The sequence below is a fragment of the Hevea brasiliensis genome, chromosome 1 (genome assembly GCF_030052815.1).
Source record: "Hevea brasiliensis isolate MT/VB/25A 57/8 chromosome 1, ASM3005281v1, whole genome shotgun sequence".
In the NCBI taxonomy this organism is placed as follows: domain Eukaryota; kingdom Viridiplantae; phylum Streptophyta; class Magnoliopsida; order Malpighiales; family Euphorbiaceae; genus Hevea; species Hevea brasiliensis.
The window spans coordinates 71,231,384-71,256,790 of record NC_079493.1 but is presented as its reverse complement, the minus strand read 5'-3'; positions in this window follow the sequence as shown (position 1 = coordinate 71,256,790).

Genomic DNA, 25,407 nt, shown 5'->3' with positions numbered 1-25,407 from the left:
CCATCCATTATAGATAAGAAAAATTCAACTACAACATATATTCATGGCTGCCAAAAATGGACCATTTCATTTCTCAAGATTTTCTTCATTTCTCTTAACCAAAATGCTCACCTCAACCTAAACACAAGGTTTACTAAAGCAAGGGAGAGGTTTTGGACACTTACTACTTTTGAAGCTTATCAAAACTTCACCAAATCTTGTTTTCCTGGTTGCCAATATCTTCCCCAAGGTAAGTAGGCAAGCTTTAATGAAGGAATCAAGAGGAAAAGATGGCTTGATCAATGGTGCATGTTGATGGAGGGAGTTTGGCCATGGTGGACTTCCATGGAGGTTTTGGGAGGATCAATTCGGCAGGTCATTTGGAAGGAAGAAGATGGACTGAATTTTTGTCCAAAATGACTTAATTAAGTGTCCCAAGACTTGAGTTTGTGGAGCACTCACTTTAACTTAATGTTTAATTATTCCAATTTTCCTAAATTGCATATTTATCTCATTTCCTTCACTATTTACATAATGTACCACCATTTATTTTTTTCATGAAATTTATAAAGTGTAATATCATTTATTTTTAATGAAAATTGAGGTCAAAAGGCAACTCTAGGTGTCAAATGACCAAAATACCCCACTTCGAGTTATATTCCCGATTTTTCGGTAACACCGATTTTTGTTTGTTTCTCGATTTTTCGTTTTTATTTGTACTAATTTATTAATTTTTCTTTGATATTTCTAGTATCAATTACATTTCAATAAAGCTTTATTTATGCCTCAAAATTAAATTCCGAGGGTTCCCCGCAGTCTTAGGGTTGGCAACGGCCTTCCCAGTGCGATCACCCATCGCTGTGGTGCCGGCTCGTTTAACTTAGCTTCATTTTCTCTCTTTTATTTTTCTTTGATTTTTCTTTGATTTTTCTTTGATTTTTCTTTTTATTTATTTCATCATTATATGTCTATTTACTATCACCGAAGTATAGTTCCAGACATCCTAACCTGCCTGGACTGTTATTTGGCCACTGGAGCAATAGAACGTACAGAATATGTACAGTGGGGATGTTAAAACTCTTCCCATCTAAATAAAAATTTCGTCTTCGAAATTTACCTGATGTGAAGAGCTAAGGGAACTGTTGCCTCATTGTCTCCTCGCTCTCCCATGTTGCCTCTTCCGTGTTGTGGTGTCTCCATAGGATTTTCACTAGTGGTATTATCTTGTTTCTGAGCTCTTTTACCTCTCGTGCCAAGATTTTAATTGGTTCTTCTTCATATGTCAGGTCAGGTTGTACCACAATTTCTTCTGCTGAGATGACATGTGAAGGATCTGATTTGTATCTTCTGAGCATCGAGACATGGAACACATTATGTATCTTGTCCAGCTCAGGTGGTAAGGCTAATCGGTAGGCTACTGGTCCCACACGTTCAATAACTTCATATGGGCTAATGAACCTAGGGCTTAATTTTCCCTTTTTCCCGAATCTCAACACTTTCTTCCATGGTGATACTTTGAGAAATACCTTCTCGCTAACTTCATACTCAATGTCTTTTCTCCTCAAGTCAGCATAAAATTTCTGTCGGTCTGAGGCAACTTTCAAATTGGCCTTTATCAGTTTCACCTTTTCCTCTGTCTATTTTATCAGGTCTTGTGACACCCCTTACCCGTGTACAGTATAAACGAGTAAGTAATGCCACACGGTGTACTGGCACACTCTAATATTCCTCAATTAATTTATATCATGCTTTTGAAGTTAATTTATGAAATATGATTTATTTTAACCATTTATCAAAAGCATTATTCATTTGAGGTTCCGAAGATTTTAAAGAAAATTCGGCGGAGTACCGGCTAAAAATGGAGAAAACAGTTCTTCGGAACCTGTTAAAAACACTTCCAATATTTGTATTTCATCATCTCAAACTCCAATATCCAAAATCTCAACAATATTTCTCAATTTCAATTCTCAATAATCTTTTCATTTCTCAAACATCCATTTCTCATATACAAGCGATAAATACATGCTCAAATTTTTGCATTCATAGTCATAACTTTCATTATTTACATGAACATCAAAATATATTACATGAGTTCAAATACATATGAGAAAGTAAAAATCTGCTACAAAATATCAAAATGACAAAATGACACCTAGTGCCCTACCAATGCACTGCAGGTAGTGAGGTGACACGGAAACTGTGCAGATCTACAGGATGAACTCACCCAGTCTGCGGTCTACTGGGCTCACAATCGGGATCTCCAGTACCTACGCGTGGCAAAAGCAACGCGCTAAGCAATAATGCTTAGTGGTGCAATAATATAATAGAAGAAAATAGCAAGAAAATGAATGTGTATAGAATGTGTATGCTTTCTTTGTTTGGTATTGGTATATCCATTATTTCGTTAACGTTGATCACTTTTATTCATTTGGTTGCCCCAAGTAACCTACACTAGGCATCGGATGGATAACGGGTAACCGCACTTTGGGTACCTAGTACCTCGGGCCGTCACACCATCGGTCACATATGCATCTCCCGGTGTGCAACAGAATAGCTAACAAGCTGTAAATAATATCAGGCACAAGGCCAAGTCTCAATACAAAGTCAGAATGGCTAAAAGCCATGAAATTACGGAATGGCATATTGCCATGTGCAGTACTGCTAACTGAACCCTATTGGCATGCCAACTATCCAAACCAATCTTGTTAGGTATACTAGGGCATTTGAAACTTTTAAATTCTTCAATTTGTGAATTTCAAATTTTTTTTGTGTCACTATTCATCATTGGTCAACAAAAATGTTGACTTTTGGAATAAAAATGTGTACATCAACTTTGGCACTCCCAACATACCACATTTGGTGTTTAAAACTTGTTGGCATTAAGTGTTAAGACCATTCCAAAGTGTAACTTAACACAAGCAGAATTTTCAGTTTTGGTGAGTCAACTTCACTGTTCCATTGGACACTGTTACTGTGGGAATTTGAAGAAATGTAAAACATGAAAGTTGTTCCTTATTTTGTCTAGTTGAATTTATTTTTTGAATCACTCCATTTGGAGTTTTGTAGCTCCAGATATGACCCAAAAACCCAGGCTGGCCGGATTTGCATTCTGCAGAAAATACCATGTCTACAGTAGCATAAACAGTGACTTCCATAGCCATTTTGGTTAGGTTCTGGCCATAATTTGGGGTAGGTTCCTTCATGAAAGTTGTTTGTCTATGTCTTAACTTGTTGCTGAAACAATTTCAAGTCAATTGACCAAATCTACAGTGAGTTATGGCCAAATAAACAGTTACTGTTCATTTGGTCAATTCTGTAGAACCAGCTGCAGGGTATCCGGATTGGGGCCAAGTTTTGGTCCTCTTGCTTTGGTCTTTTTGGCATGGTTTCTTCAGCAAAAATGTGCCATTATAAGCCTAGTTTCATGTCCAATTAGCCAAACTTCAATTGGACTAACACAGCCCAAGTTATGGCAGTGCAAAGGGACTGAATTTTCAGTCCCTATCTTTCTTGTCCTAGGGCAGTTTATACCTTGACTTTGCCATACCATTTTTCAGTCCAAATTGTGTTCAACATACCTCAAATGGTCACTTATTGACCATTAGATTGTTCTTTAATAGTTTAATAAACCAAGTCACATTTTCACCTTTCCAAACCCTAATATCCAAATCAATTTACTCATAACCTTAATTAGCATACTTAGTTTAATGTCCATGTATATTAATACCTTAACCATTATTTCTAGCCACTCTAAATTTATTAAAACAATCAACCTCATACTTTCATAGGGCTGCTGAAAATTGAAGGTACCATGACACATATAATTTACTTCAATTTCTTAAAATTTCTTAGCTCAAAATGATGTTCTAACTATGATTTAAAAGAAGGAGAATGAAAGTGTAGCACTAACCTTGAATGGGTAGAATTTCCAAAGCCCCAACTTCACTTTCTTTCTTTTCCTTGGCTGCCAAAAGCTTTTTCTAGGTGTGGGATTAATTTTTGATGAAGGGACTTATGGGTTTTAGAGTGAAATAAAGGAGGGAATTGAGCTTTGATTAGGTTGTCAATGGTGGTTTGGGTACACTAGGGTTTCGGCTGGTAAGAGAATGAGGAGGGGCTGCTGAAATTTTTAGTTATTTAGTCTTCATTTAGTCTTTTTATTTGTTAGTCAAAGGATGGCTTAATTGTGATTGGTCCAAATTTCCTTAATGACATCACCATGATGCCATAATTAAGCTTTTTTCCTCATTTTCTTTCCTTTCCTCCACTACTCATTTTCAATTTGATTTCTAGTAATGTTTATTCATATTTTATGTCATATTAATTATTTACTCAACTGGACAAGTCGGCCAAAAATCACCTCTGAAGGCGAAATGACCAAAATGCCCTCCGTTTGGCTCAACGGGCCAAAATTGTCTGTACCGATTGAAAAATTTTTCTAGGTATTTTCTTGGCATTTTAATGCCATGGGAACCTCAGTAACCCTTCTCTGGAGTCCCAAAAATTATTTTATAATTTTCCCCCGGGTCTAGGGCTCATAGTTGCGAGAACCGCAACTTCCCTCCGATTACCCATCGCTTGGGCACCGGCTCATTTAACTCGGTTGTATTTTATTTCTAAAATTTTTACTAAGTGGTTCTTAATAATATTTGAGTTAATTTTGGTCCCTCACTTATGTTTAATTATTTTTCCGGACGTTCTAGCTGTCCGGACCGACACCGGTCACCGGAACAGTAGAATGTACGGAGTGGTTACCGGGAGGGTGTTACAACTCTTCCCCTCTAATTTGAATTTCATCCTCGAAATTTACCTGATGCAAACAGTTGAGGGAACTGTTGCCTTATTGTCTCTTCACTTTCCCAAGTTGCCTCCTCGGTGTTGTGGTGCCTCCAAAGCACTTTCACCAGTGGAATCTGCTTGTTCCTCAATTCTTTTGCTTCCCGAGCTAGGATCCGTAGAGGTTCTTCTTCATATGTCAAATCCGGTTGTATTTCAATTTCTTCCCTGGAGATGACATGTGAAGGATCTGAGCAGTATCTTCTGAGCATGGATACGTGGAACACATTATGGATCTTGTCCAGCTCTGGTGGTAAAGCTAGCCTATAGGCCACTGGACCCACACGTTTAATGACTTCATATGGGCCAATGAACCTAGGGCTCAACTTACCTTTTCTTCCAAACCTCAACACTTTCTTCCACGGTGACACCTTGAGGAACACTTTGTCGCCAACCACATATTCTATTTCTTTTCTCTTCAGGTCGGCATAAGATTTCTGTCTGTCCGAGGCAACCTTCAAGTTGGCTTTGATTAGTTTCACTTTCTCCTCAGTCTGTTTCACCAGGTCTAGCCCTACCAGCTTATCTTCACCCAATTCAGTCCAGCACACTGGAGTTCTACATTTTCTCCCATATAGTGCTTCATATGGGGCCATTTGAATGCTAGCTTGGTAGCTATTGTTGTATGCAAACTCTGCTAGTGGGAGGTATCTATCCCAACTTCCCTCAAACTCAATGACACAACTCCTCAGCATATCCTCAAGGACCTGACAAGTATTTCACGTTATTGTTATCATTTCAATTCAATATTTGTATCAATTTCATTGGTTTCAATTGTTTACCCGATTACTCTTTACGATTGCCCATCCGTCTCGAGGATGGAAAGTCATCTTGAAATGGAGTTGTGTACCCAAGGATTCATGCAACTTCTTCCAAAATCTCGATGTAAACCTTGGGTCTCGATCGATATGATGGAAAGTGGGATTCCATGCGCCTAACTATCTCACGATATACACTCGCTAACTTCTCCAAAGGAGTAGTCGGTTCTAATCGCGTAAAATGTGCCGACTTGGTCAATCTATCCACTATTACACATGCTGCATCATGTTTCATCCGGGTGAGAGGTAGACCACTTACAAAATCCATGGTGACCGATCCCATTTCCATTCGGTATGCGATAGGTGTAGCAAACCCGATGGAACTTGATGTTCGCCTTGACTTGCTAACATGTCAAGCATTTAGTCACATAGTCACTATATCCCTCTTCATACTGTGCCACCAATATCAAGCTTCAGATCATGATACATCTTTGTACTTCACGGTGCATAGCATATACACCGGTGTGTGCCTCTTTTAGAATACTGGTCTTCAATTCCCCATCATCCGTACACACGTCTTCCTTTGTAGTATGCACACCCATCCGCTTACCTCATAGTCGATTGCTTTTCCTTCCGGGATTTTGCTCATAATGGCCGTTAACTTTCCATCCGCTTTGCCCATCTAAAATCTGTCAGAGCAGGTGTTTGGCCTCACTTGCAACTCAGCCAAAATAGTTCCATCTCGAATCAAAGTTAGACGGGCATTCAATGATCTCAAAGTTGTGATGGACTTTCTACTCAAAGCATCAGCAACTACATTTGCCTTCCCAGGATGATAGTCAATCACACAATCATAGTCCTTCAGGAACTCAATCCATCGCCTCTGTCTAAGGTTGAGCTCCCTCTGAGTTGGCAAATATTTTAGACTCTTGTGGTCTGTGTAAATGTAGCACTTTTCACCATACAAGTAATGCCTCCATATCTTCAGTGCGAAGATAATTGCTGCAAGTTCTAGATCATGGGTAGGGTAATTCTGTTCATGTGGCCTTAGCTGTCTGGAAGCATAAGCGACCACCTTCCCCTCTTGCATCAATACACACCCTAACCCATTATGTGAGGCATCACTATAGACCACAAAGTCCTTTCCGGACACTGGCTGTGTTAACACTGGTGCCTCTGTCAACATAGCCTTCAATTTCTCAAAACTGGTCTGACACTTGTCATTCCAGTCAAATCTGACATTTTTGTGTAACAACTTGGTCATTGGAGCAGCTATTAAGGAAAATCCCTTTACAAATCTTCTGTAATACCCAGCTAGCCCCAAGAAGCTTATGACCTCAGTTGTATTCCTGGGAGGCTTCCATTCCATCACTGCTTCTATTTTCTTGGGATCCACCCTAATCCCATCAGCTGACACTATGTGTCCAAGGAATGCTATCTCATTCAGCCAAAAGTCACACTTGGACAACTTAGCATACATCTTCTTTTCCTTCAGGGTTTGCAAAACAATCCTCAAATGCTCATCATGTTCTTCCCTGGTCTTGGAATATAGCAAAATATCATCAATAAAGACCACTACGAACCGATCTAGGTATGGATGGAAGATACAATTCATAAGGTCCATGAATGCCGCTGGTGCATTTGTTAAGCTAAAGGGCATCACCAGAAACTCATAATGCCCGTATCGGGTCCTGAATGCAGTCTTGGGCACATCTACATCCTTCACCCTCAACTGATGATACCCTGATCTGAGATCAATCTTGAAAACACTCGCTTCCTTCAATCGATCAAACAGATCATCAATTCTATGCAACTGATATTTATTCTTCAAAGTCACTTTATTCAACTGACTTTAATATATTCATATCATCAAATTCCCATCCTTCTTTTTCACAAACAGCACTGGAGCTCCCCATGGTGACACACTGGGGCGTATGAACCCCTTATCAAGCAACTCTTGCAACTGAGTTTTCAACTCCCTCAATTCAGTGGGTGCCATCCTATAAGGAGCAATGGAAATGGGTGTTGTATCCGGCAGTGTCTCAATAGCAAATTCGACTTCCCTTTCTGGTGGCAAACCAGGCAACTCTTCAGGAAATACCTCTGGGAAGTCTCTTACTGTGGGTATGTCAATCAGGTTTGGCTTAGCCTGCCTAGTATCCACCACATGTGATAGGTAGGCTTCACAGCCTTTTCTCATCATTCTTCTTGCAATTGTGGCTGAGATGACATTGGACAAGAAATCTGTCCTTTCCCCTACAACTGTGATCTCATTACCCTCTGAAGTTTTTAGAGAAATTCTCTTCAATTTGCAATCAACTATTGCCTGATGACGTGACAACCAGTCCATTCCCAATATCACGTCAAACTCATGGAAAGGCAACTCAATCAGGTCTGCCAAGAATTCATACCCTTGAATCCTTAAAGGGCAACCCTTGTATACCTTGTTCACTACCACACTGTGACCCAATGGATTAGTGACCAGAATGTCTTGGTCACTCTCCCTACCAAGATCCCCTTTCTACGGGTAGATTGATGCAGATGTATGAATGAGTGGATCCCGGATCCACCAATGCATGCACAGTGTAGTGTAGAGGAGAACGCACTCGATGACGTCCGGCATCTTGCTCCTCCCGAGCTCTAATAGCATAAGCCCTTGCTGGTGGTCTACTGTCGAGCCTCTCGCTGCTCAGATGTGCCTCTGTGATGGTCCAACAGCCTCAGATTTACTAGATTTTCTACCCCTCTGTGGTGCAGGAGCAGGTCTGTCTGCTTGTGTTAGAGCAGCTGTAGTAGTTCTGCGTGGACAGTTTCTCAACTGATGCTCTGCTGACCCACACCTCAAGCAAGCACCAGTCACTCTCCAACACTCCCCCTGATGCCATTTCTCGGTGTGGACATGCGAGAAGATGCCGGGCTGTCCTCAACCCCATCCTCGGAGAGCTGCCCACTGATGGTGTGGACTGACCTCTCCTAGGGGTGAACTGTGGCCAGGGCCCCTGAGACTGACCCTGACCCTGTGGCTGACCCAACTCTGTGCAGGAGGACCCTTAAACTTCTTCCCAAATCTAGGAGCGAACTAGACCGACTGTCCTCTTCTCGCTGCCTATCCCTTCTGGTCTGTTCACTAATTCTTACTTTTTCCACCTTTATTGCAGCTTCCACTAACTTGGTAAATTCTGTGATTCCCAAGGCAGTGAGCTGGATCTTGATGTTGTCATTTAGTCCCTCTTCAAATCTCTTGCATCTTTCAGCTTCATTTGGGACTATCTCCCTTCCATAGCGGCTTAATCGGACGAATTCTTTCTCATACTCAGCCACTGACAATTGTCTCTGCCTCAGGTTAATAAATTCTCTTCTTCTCTCTTCCAGGTATACAGTACCCACATATTTCTTCTTGAACTCAGAGAGAAAGAAGTCCCAAGTTACAGCTTCTAGCTACACTTCACTGGACACCGTGTCCCACCACTCATAAGCATCATCTTGCAACAGAGATATGGCAGCCTCTAAATTTTACTCTGGGGTGCAGTGGAGTTGTTTTAGTACTCTGCCTGTTCTGTTCAACCAATTCTCAGCTGCAACAGAGTCATCTTCTCTCTTGCCATAGAAGTCCACAGCTCCAAACTTCCTTAGCCTTTCCAGGTGTGATTTCTGCTATGGAGCTGGTGGTGGTGGTGGTGGTGGTGGTGGTGGTGCTGGCATTACCCCGGCCATTTGTCTAAAGAAGTTGGCCATTTGTTGGAACATGGCCTGTGGAGGCTGAGCAGGCTCTGCTTGAGCTGGTGTAGCAGATTCTCTCATGCCCCCAGTCTCAGCTGCTGCAGGTGGAGCATGACTCTCCACTTCCTCCTCAACGGCTCTCTGAGATGAAGGATCCATATCCTATTCAAAATAAGAAAGATAAACAGATCTGCGTTAGTGTCACCTCGACTCTTACAAATGCAATGCATGGTATGGACTCAATCTAGGCCCAGAAACGCCTAAACCGTGCTCTGATACCACTAAATGTGACACCCCTTACCCGTGTACAGTATACCGAGTAAGTAATGCCACACGGTGTACTGGCACACTCTAATATTCCTCAATTAATTTATATCATGCTTTTGAAGTTAATTTATGAAATATGATTTATTTTAACCATTTATCAAAAGCATTATTCATTTGAGGTTCCGAAGATTTTAAAGAAAATCCGGCGGAGTACCGGCTAAAAATGGAGAAAACAGTTCTTCGGAACCTGTTAAAAACACTTCCAATATTTGTATTTCATCATCTCAAACTCCAATATCCAAAATCTCAACAATATTTCTCAATTTCAATTCTCAATAATCTTTTCATTTCTCAAACATCCATTTCTCATATACAAGCGATAAATACATGCTCAAATTTTTGCATTCATAGTCATAACTTTCATTATTTACATGAACATCAAAATATATTACATGAGTTCAAATACATATGAGAAAGTAAAAATCTGCTACAAAATATCAAAATGACAAAATGACACCTAGTGCCCTACCAATGCAATCGCAGTAGTGAGGTGACACGGACATCGTGCAGATCTACAGGATGAACTCACCTATCTGCGGTCTACTGGCTCACGATCGATCTCCAGTACTACGCTGCGTGGCAAAGCAACGCGCTAAGCAATAATGCTTAGTGGTGCAATAATGTAATAGAAGAAAATAGCAAGAAAATGAATGTGTATAGAATGTGTATGCTTTCTTTGTTTGGTATTGGTATATCCATTATTTCGTTAACGTTGTTCACTTTTATTCATTTGGTTGCCCCAAGTAACCTACACTAGACGATCGGATGGATAACGGGTAACCGCACCGGGTACCTAGTACCTCGCCGTCACACCATCGGTCACATATGCATCTCCCAGTGCAAATGCAATAACTAACAATGTCAGAATAATATCAGGCACAAGGCCAAGTCTCAATACAAAGTCAGAATGGCTAAAAGCCATGAAATCACGGAATGGCATATTGCCATGTGCAGTACTGCTAACTGAACCCTATTGGCATGCCAACTATCCAAACCAATCTTGTTAGGTATACTAGGGCATTTGAAACTTTTAAATTCTTCAATTTGTGAATTTCAAATTTTTTTGGTGTCACTATTCATCATTGGTCAACAAAAATGTTGACTTTTGGAATAAAAATGTGTACATCAACTTTGGCACTCCCAACATACCACATTTGGTGTTTAAAACTTGTTGGCATTAAGTGTTAATACCATTCCAAAGTGTAACTCAACACAAGCAGAATTTTCAGTTTTGGTGAGTCAACTTCACTGTTCCATTGGACACTGTTACTGTGGGAATTTGAAGAAATGTAAAACATGAAAGTTGTTCCTTATTTTGTCTAGTTGAATTTATTTTTTTGAATCACTCCATTTGGAGTTTTGTAACTCCAGATATGACCCAAAAACCCAGGCTGGCCGGATTTGCATTCTGTAGAAAATACCATGTCTACAGTAGCATGAACAGTGACTTCCATAGCCATTTGGGTTAGGTTCTGGCCATAATTTTGGGTAGGTTCCTTCATGAAAGTTGTTTGTCTATGTCTTAACTTGTTGCTGAAACAATTTCAAGTCAATTGACCAAATCTACAGTGAGTTATGGCCAAATAAACAGTTACTGTTCATTTGGTCAATTCTGTAGAACCAGCTGCAGGGTATCCGGATTGGGGCCAAGTTTTGGTCCTCTTGCTTTGGTCTTTTTGGCATGGTTTCTTCAGCAAAAATGTGCCATTATAAGCCTAGTTTCATGTCCAATTAGCCAAACTTCAATTGGACTAACACAGCCCAAGTTATGGCAGTGCAAAGGGACTGAATTTTCAGTCCCTATGCTGCTGTCCTAGGGCAGTTTATACCTTGACTTTGCCATACTATTTTTCAGTCCAAATTGTGTTCAACATACCTCAAATGGTCACTTACTGACCATTAGATTGTTCTTTAACAGTTTAATAAACCAAGTCACATTTTCACCTTTCCAAACCCTAATATCCAAATCAATTTACTCATAACCTTAATTAGCATACTTAGTTTAATGTCCATGTATATTAATACCTTAACCATTATTTCTAGCCACTCTAAATTTATTAAAACAATCAACCTCATACTTTCATAGGGCTGCTGAAAATTGAAGGTACCATGACACATAAAATTTACTTCAATTTCTTAAAATTTCTTAGCTCAAAATGATGTTCTAACTAAGATTTAAAAGAAGGAGAATGAAAGTGTAGCACTAACCTTGAATGGGTAGAATTTCCAAAGCCCCAACTTCACTTTCTTTCTTTTCCTTGGCTGCCAAAAGCTTTGTCTAGGTGTGGGATTAATTTTTGATGAAGGGACTTATGGGTTTTAGAGTGAAATAAAGGAGGGAATTGAGCTTTGATTAGGTTGTCAATGGTGGTTTGGGTACACTAGGGTTTCGGCTGGTAAGAGAATGAGGAGGGGCTACTGAAATTTTTAGTTATTTAGTCTTCATTTAGTCTTTTTATTTGTTAGTCAAAGGATGGCTTAATTGTGATTGGTCCAAATTTCCTTAATGACATCACCATGATGCCATAATTAAGCTTTTTTCCTCATTTTCTTTCCTTTCCTCCACTACTCATTTTCAATTTGATTTCTAGTAATGTTTATTCATATTTTATATCATATTAATTATTTACTCAACTGGACAAGTCGGCCAAAAATCACCTCTGAAGGCAAAATCACCAAAATGCCCTCCGTTTGGCTCAACGGGCCAAAATTGTCTGTACCGATTGAAAAAATTTTCTAGGTATTTTCTTGGCATTATAATGCCATGGGAACCTCAGTAACCCTTCTCTGGAGTCCCAAAAATTATTTTATAATTTTTCCCCCAGGTCTAGGGCTCCTAGTTGCGAGAACCGCAACTTTCCTCCGGTTACCCATCGCTTGGGCACCGGCTCATTTAACTCGGTTGTATTTTATTTCTAAAATTTTTACTAAGTGGTTCTTAATAATATTTGAGTTAATTTTGGTCCCTCACTTATGTTTAATTATTTTTCCGGACGTTCTAGCTGTTCGGACCGACACCGGTCATCGGAACAGTAGAATGTACGGAGTGGTTACCGGGAGGGTGTTACAGGTCTAGCCCCACTAGCTTATCTTCACCCAATTCAATCCAACATACAGGTGTTCTGCATTTTCTCCCATACAGTGCTTCATAGGGTGCCATTTGTATTCTAGCTTGATAGCTATTGTTATATGCAAATTCTGCCAGTGGAAGGTATCTGTCCCAACTTCCCTCAAACTCAATAACACAACTTCTCAGCATATCCTCGAGGACCTATCACACATATTCAGTTATTACTATCATTATTATCTGTTTATTGTTTGCAATAACTCAATGAGTTTCAAAATTTACCTGGATTATTCTTTTTGACTATCCATCCGTCTGAGGATGAAAAGCCATACTAAAATAGAGTTGTATGTCCAAGGATTCTTGTAATTTCTTCCAAAATCTAGATGTAAACCTCGGGTCTCTATCAGATATAATGGAAAGTGGAATTCCATGTAGTCTAACTATCTCACTGAAGTACAATTCTGCTAGCTTTTCTAGTGAGTAGTCGATCGATCGCGTAAAATGTGCTGATTTGGTTAACCTATCCACAATCACCCATACTGCATCATGCTTCTTCTGAGTGAGAGGTAGACCACTGACAAAGTCCGTAGTGACTCGATCCCATTTCCATTCAGGTATGTTTATGGGCTATAACAAACCTGATGAAGCTTGATGTTCTGCTTTGACTTGCTAACATGTCAAGCATCTAGTTACATAGTCAACTATGTCCTTCTTCATACCTGGCCACCAGTATCGGAGTTTCAGGTCATGGTACATTTTTGTGCTTCCTGGGTGCATAGCATACACATTGTTATGTGCTTCTTTCAGAATACTGGTTTTCAACTCTTTATCATCTGGTAGACATACTCTTTCTTTATAGTACAGGAACCCATTTTCTTTCACTTCATATTCAGTTTCCTTCCCCTCAGTGATTTTGCCCATAATAGCCATTAATTTCTCATCTGTCTTCTGCCTATCCCGTATCTATTGTAACAGATTCGGCTTCACTTGCAACTTAGCCAAAATAACTCCATCATGAGTTAAGGACAGTTGGGCATTAAGAGATCTTAATGCTACAATAGATTTTCTGCTTAAAGCATCAGTGACTACATTTGCCTTCCCAGGGTGGTAGTCAATCACACAATCATAATCTTTCAGGAATTCAATCCATCGCCTCTGTCTCAAATTAAGTTCCTTCTGGGTTGGCAGATACTTCAGACTCTTATGGTCTATGTATATGTAGCATTTTTCTCCATACAAGTAATGCCTCCATATCTTCAATGCAAAGATAATTGCTGCTAACTCTAAATCATGAGTAGGGTAATTCTTTTCATGTGGCCTTAACTGCCTGGAAGCATATGCGACCACTTTCCCTTCTTGCATGAGTACACACCCTAACCCATTGTGTGAGGCATCACTGTAGACTACAAAGTCTTTTCCAGACATTGGCAGTGTTAACACTGATGCCTCTGTCAACATAGCCTTCATTTTCTCAAAACTGGCTTAACACTTGTCATTCCTGCCAAATTTCATATTCTTGTGTAGTAATTTGGTCATTGAAGCAACTATCAGGGAAAATCCCTTTACAAATCTTTTATAATATCCAGCTAACCCCAAGAAACTTCTGATCTCAGTTGTATTTCTAAGAGGCTTTCATTCCATCACTGCTTCAATCTTCTTGGGATCCACTCTAATCCCTTCAACTGATACTACATGTCTAAGGAATGCAATCTCATTCAACTAGAACTCATACTTGGACAATTTAGTATACAATTTCTTCTCTTTTAGAGTCTGCAGAACAATTCTCAAATGCTCATCATGTTCTGCTTTATCCTTGGAATACACCAGGATGTCATCAATGAAGACCACTATGAACCGATCTAAGTATGGATGGAAGATATAGTTCATAAGGTCCATGAATGCTGCTGGAGCATTTGTTAACCCAAATGGCATCACCAGGAATTCATAATGCCCATACCGGGTTCTAAATGCAGTCTTAGGCACATCTGCATCCTTAACCCTTAGCTGATGATACCCTGATCTGAGATCAATCTTAGAAAACACACTAGCTCCTTTCAACTGATTAAACAGATCGTCAATTCTAGGCAATGGATACTTGTTCTTCACTGTTACTCTGTTTAACTGCCGGTAGTCAACATATAACCTCAGTGTCCCATCTTTCTTCTTTACAAAGAGCTCCCTACGGTGACACACTAGGGTGTATGAACCCTTGTCTAGTAATTCTTGTAGCTGGATTTTTAACTCTTTCAATTCAGCAGGTGCCATCCTATATGGAGCAATTGAAATTGGAGCTGTACCCGGCATAATCTCAATAGCAAATTCAACTTCCCTTTCTAGTGGCAAACTAGGCAATTCCTCAGGAAATACCTCAGAGAAATCCCTTACTATGGGTATGTCAGACAAGTCAAGTTTACCCTGCCTAGTGTCAACCACATGTGCCAGATAGACTTCACACCCTTTTCTCAACCATCTCTTTGCAACTGTAGCTGAGATGACATTGGACAAGAAATCTATCCTTTCACCCACTACTGGTATTCCCTTTTCTACGGGCAGCTTGATACAAATATAGGAATGAGTAGATCCAGGATCCACTAATGCATGCACAGAAGTATTATAAAGGAGGAACGTACCCTTGATGACATCTGGAGCATCCTGTTCCTCCTGTGCCCGTATAGCATAGGCTCTGGCTGGTTTTCTACCTTCTGCTCTCTCCACGCATTCTCGACATGTGTTTACGTGAAGTACCGGCCGCTCGGCCTTACCCTACTTCTACCCCTTGAAGCTGGAAGGGCAGGCCTATCAGTTGATACTGGAGTGGATGTAGCAGTTCTGCGAGGACAATCTTGGACTAGGTTGTCTGTAGATCCACATCGTAAACAAGCACCTATCATCCTCCAAAATTCACCCTTATCCCATTTTTGGCAATGTGGGCAAGCAACAGATACTGTTGGGGCTGGTCCCCTGTACCCTGTCCCTAAAGAGCTAGCCATTGAAGGGGTGGACTGGCCTCTCCTTGGTGCAAACTAAGATTTGGGCCTCTGTGACTGACCCTGACTTGGTGCTCTACTGAAACTCTGAGTAGGCGAACCTCTGAATTTCTTACTAGGGGCAGAAGATGTACCAGTCTGACCCTGACCTCTTTTCTGCTGTCTGTCCCTTTTGTTCTGATCATTCATTCTAACTTTTTCAACCTTCAGTGTAGCTTCCACTAATTTGGCAAACTCTGTAATCCCCAAGGCTGTAATCATTACTTTAATGTTATCATTGAGTCCTTCCTCAAATCTCTTGCACCTCTCTGCCTCATTAAGGACTATTTCCTGCCCATAGCGGCTCAGTCTGACAAATTCTCTTTGATATTCAGCCACTGTCAGCTGTGTCTGGCATAGGGTAATAAACTCCCTTCTCTTCTCATCTAGGCATACAATGCCCACATACTTCTTTTCTGAACTCAGTGAGAAAGAAATTCTAAGTTATCTATTCTGGTGGCACCTCACTAGTTACTGTATCCCACCACTGGTATGCATCATCTTGCAGTAGTGATACAACTGCTTCCAAATTCTGCTCTGGAGTACAATGAAGTTGTTTCAAGACTCTTCGATTCTGTCCCAACCAGCCACCAGGATGTGAGAATCATCTTCCCTTTTGCCCAGAAAGTCCACTGCTCCAAACTTCCTGAGTCTCTTCATATGAGATTTTTGATGTGGAGGTGGTGGGGGTGGCATAACTCCTACCATCTGTCTAAAAAACTCAACCATTTGCTGAAATGTTGTAACACCCTTAAGTTCGGTAGTGCGTTCTACTGTTCCTGTGACCAGTGTTGTCCGGACAGCTAGGATGCCTAGAACTACACTTCGATATGAGTGAGAAGACATAAAATAATGAAATACAATAGAAGAAAATACAAGAAAAACAAAGGAAAAATAATAGCAAAGAAATGTAACCAAGTTAAACGAGCTGAGAACCCTAGCGATGGGTGACCGCACCGAGATGTCACGGCGTGGACCGTTGACTAACCCTGGACCGCGGGGAACCCTGGAAAATATTTTTAGGACTTAAAGAGACATCAATTGAAGTATAAATATCATTAGAAATATTAAATGAAAATTAAATAATTAGTACAATGAAAAGTGAGAAATCAAAAAACGGACAAAACCCAGTGTTACCGAAAAATCAGGAATACAACCCGAACAGGGGCATTGTGGTCATTTGACATCCCGAGTTGTCTTTTGACCTAAATGTCCATTAAAAATAAATAATGTTACACTTGGAAAATATAATGAAAAATTAATTTAGGGGTACCTAATGTAAATAGTAAAAATGGAGGGTAAATTGACTAATTAACACATTTAAACATATAATATAGTTTATAATTGGTGAGTGGAGCACTAAGGATTATAATAACCATTAAATGGGCAGATTTCTCCACTAACTAACTCATTTTCTTCAAGCTTCTAACAATGGCCGATTGTCACTCCCAATTCTCCATGGAAAATTTTCCATGCAAAGCTTAATTCTCTCCCATTTTCAACATAAAACCATAAATTCTCTTTATTAAACTTGGTCCACACCTCTTGCGCATATTACAGGGAACAAAAAGGAAGAAATTTGGTGAAGATTTAATAAGTCCCAACAATAGGTAAGTTTGAGTTTTTGATTATTGCTTTGTTAAAGTTTGTAAGGATACTATGGGTGTTTGATTTATGGAGAAATTTTTGAGTTTTGATGTTGAATGGGAATGTGCACTTTTGGCAGCCATGGAAGCACCTTGAAGGCAGTTTAATTGTGCTTGTAAATGGTGAATTAAATGATTGATTAAATGTATATTGTGTAGGAAATTGTTTGGGTGATGTATACTTAGTATATGTAAATGTAAAATGAAATTTAAAGCTTGGAAAGTAATGGAATGTAAGTGTACCATTGTGGCAGTTTACTAACTCTTGAGGAATGCTGGAATTCATGCTTGGTTTATGGAATAATGATGTTAAAATGTGTTAGTTGTTATGGCAGTTTGAGTGCATGTATGATAGTGTGAAGTTGAATATGTAAATGAGCATGAATTAGTGATTAAATTGTTGTAAGTTGAGTTAGACAAATTCTGCACTTGTTGGTGCACATTGAATGTCATTGTAAGCTGCCAAAATGACCTATAATATGTTGTAAATTATGTTTAGATTGTGGTACAACCAGAATTGGTTTGAATGTTGAGTTTGGTAAGTGTTAAAAGTGATGCTTGATGTATATGCAAGAATTTCAATAAGGCAGTTTGAGTTTTAGGCCTAGAACTGTAATTGTGTGGCTCCAATTGGTATGAGACCAATTGGAGGTGAAACTAGGCACAAAATGTGCCAACTTTCATGAAGAAAGCTTACCAAAATTCTGCTTGCAAGGTAGCTTGAAAAATGACCAAATCCGGATTAAGTGCAATTGAGGCCTGAAAATTGACCATTGGGGCAGTAGTTAGTGTTTAGGCCATAACTCACACAAAACAGGTCCAATTGACCTGAAAATTTGACCATGAATAGTTAAGACCCATATCTACAAGTCTTATGAAGACACAAAAGCCCAGAAATGACCATAAGCAAGTCAAACAGCTTGCACAAGTTCGGGTCCAAAAACTGGCCGAACCTAAAATGACCTAAAATGACCTAAAGTGACCAATTTTGGTGCAATTTGACCAGCAATAGTAAAATGACCATAACTTGGTGTACATAACTCAGAATGACCTGAAATTTTGCCCCACGTTCCATAAGACATAGATCTACAAGTTTGTAGTTTTGACCGAAACCCGAAAATCGAGGGAACTAGGTCGTCCGGCTAGGTCAAACTAGTATCCCGGAATCCAGCAAATTGCAAGAAAATGCAGTATACACGGAAATGAACTTGGTAACATGTACCAACCCTAAAATACTATCGAATGTAACATATTAATAACATTAAAACCTAATTTACCTAGAATGCATCGAGGGTCGACATATTAGGTTGACTAAGCAAATATTAGAATTCAGTGAATTACTTATCAAACATTATCGTTAGAAACAGTTTAATTAAGTACTAAAACACTTCAAATTGTGTTTCTCAGTTAGCAAAGACTCAGGGAAAGGGAAGGAAACACTGAGTCAAGACCAAGAGACAGTTATCAGAGGTTTGTGCACAACAGCTATTTCTTTTGAATTTTTCAATCGAAATGAAATATGACTATTTATATTTTATTGTTTTAAATTGTGGAAATGTGTTTGAATGAATAATTATTGCTTGAAAAGCATTGTAAGTGGTTTGAAACTATGAAAAATTATTTGAACGATATTGATGGATACTTATTGCTTGAAAAGCATTAGAAATGGTTTGAAACCACAGCTATCATGTATATTGATTGTATTCCTCGCTAGCTTGTCTAGTGGGACGAATTGAATTCCCTCTCTGGCTGAAGTGTTGAGGTGTGTGCTTATTGAGGACGAATAGAATGAGTACTCGTATTTTTGCTAGCTAGCTATGTTATTCCTCATTAGTCATCGACTTTTGGGACGAATTGAACTTTGGAACATGATTAAGCTGTGTGTGAGTTATTGATTTGTATTATGAGATTGTGAAATGGAGTTAAATTCTTATTGACCTTCACTGTCTTTTGAATTTAATAATGATTTGATTTATTAAAATTATTGTGATATTGAGAAATGGAGTTTAAATTCTTGTTGACATTTATTGTCTTGAATTTAACTATGGTTTTGAGTATCCACTCTTTATATGAATTATCAATTGTGATTTAAAATTTTATTGGTTAATGTTGTGCACCACTGAGACATTGTCTCAGCGATAGTTTTTTATTGCTATCGCAGGTAGACAGACGGACAGGGCAGCAGACTAGGCTGCTAGTACATCGAGCGAGAGATTATCGGGTATAATGAGTATACCACATTTTGCATTTTGTACTGTAATGTATATTCACTGTATGTATATTTTGTTTTTGATTTTGAGCAGTTGTAAATTAAAATTGTACATTGAAGTTCTAAAGTAAATTATGAGTTATTTTGACTTGTAAAAATTTTATTATATTTCTTGTATCTCAGTCTTCCAAAAATTATTGTGGATTTGAGTTAAGAAATATGTTGTGTTGAGAAACATGTTAGAGTTGAGATTTGGAAATATATTGAAGTGCCTTTTTACAGGTTTTCTGAAGAACTGTTTTATCTAAAATACAGATGGCACTCTGCCAAAATTTTTACAGAAATTACTAATAGTCCAAATGAGTTAGCTATTTCACTTCAGTTCACAAAGGTTTTTAACACCTGTAAATAGTGCTCACCACTGTAAAAGAAGTAAGAAAAGTTTTTAAAATCCCTTGTAGTGTATTTAATGGGTTATCAGTAGATGGAGTTGGCAATTCGTTAGGTATACTACGGGATCATGTTATGCCTTACAGAGGGGTAGGGTGTGACAAATGTGGTTGGTGCACCTGGTATTGGTGGAGCAAGTTCCCTCCTGTCTCTTGGTTCAGTCATAGATGGAGCATGACTTTCCACTTCCTCATCTATCGCTCTCTGTGATGTGGAGTCCATATTCTGATCAAAATAACAAAACAAATCAAAAGATCTGCATTAGAGTCATCTTAACACTTACAATGTAATGCATGATATGCAATTTATCTAGGTCTAGAAATTCCTAAACCGTGCTCTGATACCACTAAATGTAATGCCCCTCACCCATCTACAGTGTAGCCAAGCAAATTGTGTTACACGGAGTGCCGGAGCACCTGATCTTATCTGATTTCATTACAGTTCTTGATTTATTTATTCCAAAAGTTTATCTAAGGTTTAGGCATTTTTTTTTTATCAAAATCTAACTAATTTGGAATTTCAAAAATTTTAACGATAATCCGACAAAGTGTCAGCTGTAATTTGGACTAACAGTTCTTCTAAACTTGCCAAAGACAATTCACAACATATTTAAATTCATAGCTCAATTTATCTCAATAATATCTCATCAGTTTCTCAAAATTTCTTAAACTTAAACTCATTCAGAATCATTATGATTAGATAATCAATTCAGACATCAGAATTCTTACATTTCATTAACTTATATAATTTTTCAATTAAGTACATAAATTTATCAAGTACAGGATATACAAATGAAATTACAATATACTTAGAATGAACAAAATACATAACATGTATAATTATGAGCCCTATCTACATGCATTGCTGAGGAGGTGACAATCTTGAACTCTTCTAACACTTCTGCAGATCTAGAGTCCAAAAGTCTCAGTCGACAGTCTACTGGTTTTACCTTCAGTACCTGCGCGAGGAAGCAATTCCATCGCGCTAAGCATTTCTGCTTAGTGGTGCAATAGTATAACAAGAAATAATATATATAAATAAAGAAAGAAATAAATCATAATTCGAATACTCAAGAATCAATTTAATTTGGTATGGTACTTCTAGTCTCAATGATCTTACGTACTAGTTTGTTCCTCTTTGAAAGTGCTTAGTTTATAACTTTTCAGTAATACTACCCAGTATACAAATTATTCTAACTGTATTGTATTTCAAGTCTCTACTGTTCTGCAATTTATATTTTTGTTATGTTTCTTTTGCTAATCTCTTTTACTCATTTATTCAGTACTTAATTTAATTGTACTGAAATTTCATTATACTTAACTTAGCTTCCTGAATTGAATAATGTTTTAAATGACTGCCCATATAGCCTATACACTGACCAGACCGGATAAACGGATATACTAGCACTAGGTACCTAGTACCTCGGGCTGTCACACCATCGGTCACAAAGGATCTCCCAGTGTGTAAATAGTGTGGCTAAAAAGCCATATAATCAATCAGGCATTAACCCGAGTATAATAACACAATATGTATAGCCATAGGCTATTAAAATCATAGTATGGCATAATAAGCCATAAAACACAGTATGACGTAAAGTCATTTACAGAACAGCTGTCAAAATCCTATTGGCATGCCAACCTATCCAAACTAGGCAAATTAGGGCATATTACAATGTTACATATTTAATTCTTTATTCATAGGGTTTATACATCTTTTATGCCTTTCACTGGTCAATAAAATTATTGACCTTTTTATGCATCATGGATAGGTTGATTCTAGCATCAACATGTCACAATTTACAATTCAATATGTTGTCAATATACTGCAATTTACCCTTTTCACAAGTTGGCATTCATTGCCGAATCACTTCAAGCATCATTTTATGTAATTACTAATTTTCAATTTTAGTGTGCTAGATTGGTCTAGCTTAAAGTCCTATTTCCCTTGGTTTTTAGCTTCTGGTCAAAGAAGTAAAATTGTAGCTCTATATCTTATTGCACGCGGGGCAAAATTTCAAGCCATTATGAGTTGTATAGACCAAGATATGGTCAATTTACTAAAGCTGGACAGATTGCACCTTTGGTGCAAAATTTGGTCAATTTCTCAATTTTTGTGTGCTAGATTTGTCTAGCTTAAAGTCCTATTTCTCTTGGTACTATTTCCTTCAATTCATTTCATTAGTCAACCTATAATGTTGACCCTTGATGCACTCTACGTGAGTCAATTCTAATGTTACCAATATGTCACATTTTATAGCCCTTTAGTGTTGGTATATGTTACCAATTTCATTTCCAAGTGTATTGCATTTTATTGCAATTTACCGGATTTTGGTGTACTATTTTGACCTAACCGGACGACCTAGTTTCCTTGGTTTTTAGGTTTTGGTCCAAGCTACAAACTTGTAGGTCTATGCCTTATTGCACGCGGAGCAAAATTTTAGGTCATTATGAGTTGTTTAGACCAAGATATGGTCAATTTACCAATGCTGGACAGATTGCACCTTTAGTGCAAAATTTGGTCAATTTTAGGTCACTTTTGGTTCGGCAGTTTTTGTACTTGAACTTGTGCAAGACATTTCACTTGGTTCTGGCCATTTTTGGGCTTTGGTGTCTTCATAAGAATTGTAGATCTATGTATAAACTATTCATGATAAAAATTTCAGGTCAATTGGACCTGTTTTGAGTGAGTTATGGACATCCCAAGGACTACTGTTCATATGGTCAAAAATCTGGGTTGCATGGTTGCTATTCCGGATTTGGTCATTTTTAAGGTCAGTTTCTAGATAGAATTTTGGCAACATTTCTACATTAAAGTTGGCCTATTTGGTGTCTAGTTTCACCCCCCATTGGCCTCATACCAATTGGGTTCATAGTTTGGCACTTATGTCCTAATTTAGGTACTGCCTTCAATACACAACCTGCACAAAGCACATACACTTCCAATTTGATATTCCTTCTCCTCCTCATTACTTCAATATTCAATCAATAACACTTCCATATATATATTTTACACAATTCCAGAAACAATTTTGGGCAGAATATTCAAGTGCTCAATGCACACAATTCACCATTAAGTTCAACATTCACTTCCACCAAAATTCAACATATCTCAATGTCAATATTACACATACACTTCAACATAATCATACTTCAATATCACTTACACTTGCTACCCACAATTTAACATTAGCATATTTCATTAATAAGTACATGTTCACACACAAATTCATGGTTTAATAGGCTGCCAAACATGGCTGTTTGCCCAAAGCATTAAGGTTCCATTACACACCCTTAATTCAAGCACTGCATGCACATACTTAGATTTTAACTTACTACTTCCTCCATTTAAGTTATTCAACCTTAGTTTCCATCCATTATAGATAAGAAAAATTCAACTACAACATATATTCATGGCTGCCAAAAATGGACCATTTCATTTCTCAAGATTTTCTTCATTTCTCTTAACCAAAATGCTCACCTCAACCTAAACATAAGGTTTACTAAAGCAAGGGAGAGGTTTTGGACACTTACTACTTTTGAAGCTTATCAAAACTTCACCAAATCTTGTTTTCCTGGTTGCCAATATCTTCCCCAAGGTAAGTAGGCAAGCTTTAATGAAGGAATCAAGAGGAAAAGATGGCTTGATCAATGGTGCATGTTGATAGAGGGAGTTTGGCCATGGTGGACTTCCATGGAGGTTTTAGGAGGATCAATTCGGCTGGTCATTTGGAAGGAAGAAGATGGACTGAATTTCTGTCCAAAATGACTTAATTAAGTGTCCCAAGACTTGAGTTAGCGGAGCACTCACTTTAACTTAATGTTTAATTATTCCAATTTTCCTAAATTGCATATTTATCTCATTTCCTTCACTATTTACATAATGTACCACCATTTAATTTTTTCATGAAATTTATAAAGTGTAATATCATTTATTTTTAATGAACATTGAGGTCAAAAGGCAACTCTAGGTGTCAAATGACCAAAATACCCCACTTCGGGTTATATTCCTGATTTTTCGGTAACACCGATTTTTGTCTATTTCTCGATTTTTTCGTTTTTCTTTGTACTAATTTATTAATTTTTCTTTGATATTTCTAGTGTCAATTACATTTCAATAAACCTTTATTTATGCCTCAAAATTAAATTCTGAGGGTTCCTAGCAGTCCTGGGGTTGGCAACAGCCTTCCCAGTGCAGTCACCCATCACTGTGGTGCCGGCTCGTTTAACTTAGGTTCATTTTCTCTCTTTCATTTTTCTTTGATTTTTCTTGTATTTTCTTTTTATTTATTTCATCATTATATGTCTGTTCACTATCACCGAAGTATAGTTCCAGACATCCTAACCTGCCTGGACTGTTATTTGGCCACTGGAGTAATAGAACGTACAGAATACGTATAGTGGGGATGTTACACCCATTTCATTTTCATGATACTAATAGGGAAACCCACTGGTATCACAATTCATGAAACAAGTTTCAACCTGAGTGAAAGCCCTTGCGGATACTGATGAGGAAACTCACGGGTATTACTACACGACATTCTCCTAATTCCTAAAGGATTAAAATAGCTCGGGTGTAGAGCTCAAGTGTGTGAGGACATTGTGTAAAGTGAATGTGTGTGAAGGGATGTACAAACCTCTTCCCTTTCAGGGGTTACACTACCACAACCAAACAACTGTAAAATATAATATATATATATATATACACACACACACACACACACACACAAATATACATTTAAGTACAAATAGAAATTACCAATCAACAGAAAAAGCATAAAAAAAATAATAAGATGAGGCAAATTTAACAAGTTTAATTAAACACAAGAAATTTCAAGAATAATATAAATTAAACTCCATAGTTATTAACTTTAATTTATTAGAGCACAAAAAGAAATCCACCATTGGACCTCTAGACGAGAAGTTTTGATTCGAATTTACTCCCCAATGGAGTCGCCAAGCTATTGCAATGTGTTTTACAGTCGTGAGGCAATTCACACTGAAGTAGAAAGGTGAGGAGTTGCCACTCTAATTTTTCAAGAAAAATAGAGAAAACCTTTTATTATAGAGAAAATGATTCACTTTTATTCTAGAGATTCAAGGCTCGGGGTCCTTATACGTGTGGGGAAGGTGTTAGGCACCCTACATCATTCTAAAAGGGTAGATGCATTTAATAATGTGCTCAAATAAATTAATGTTAATGATTTGAAATGGAGATTAATTTACAATTTCTGTTCCTTATTTTGATCAAAAAGGCTAGAACACTTGAATGTCTCACTCTTAGGGTAAGTCAAATACACAATTGAAAATACCCTAAAAGTGAATTATGACTCCATATTTTGTTTTTGAAAATTTTTATTTTAAAGGAGGCTTCTAAATTTGACAAATAAAAA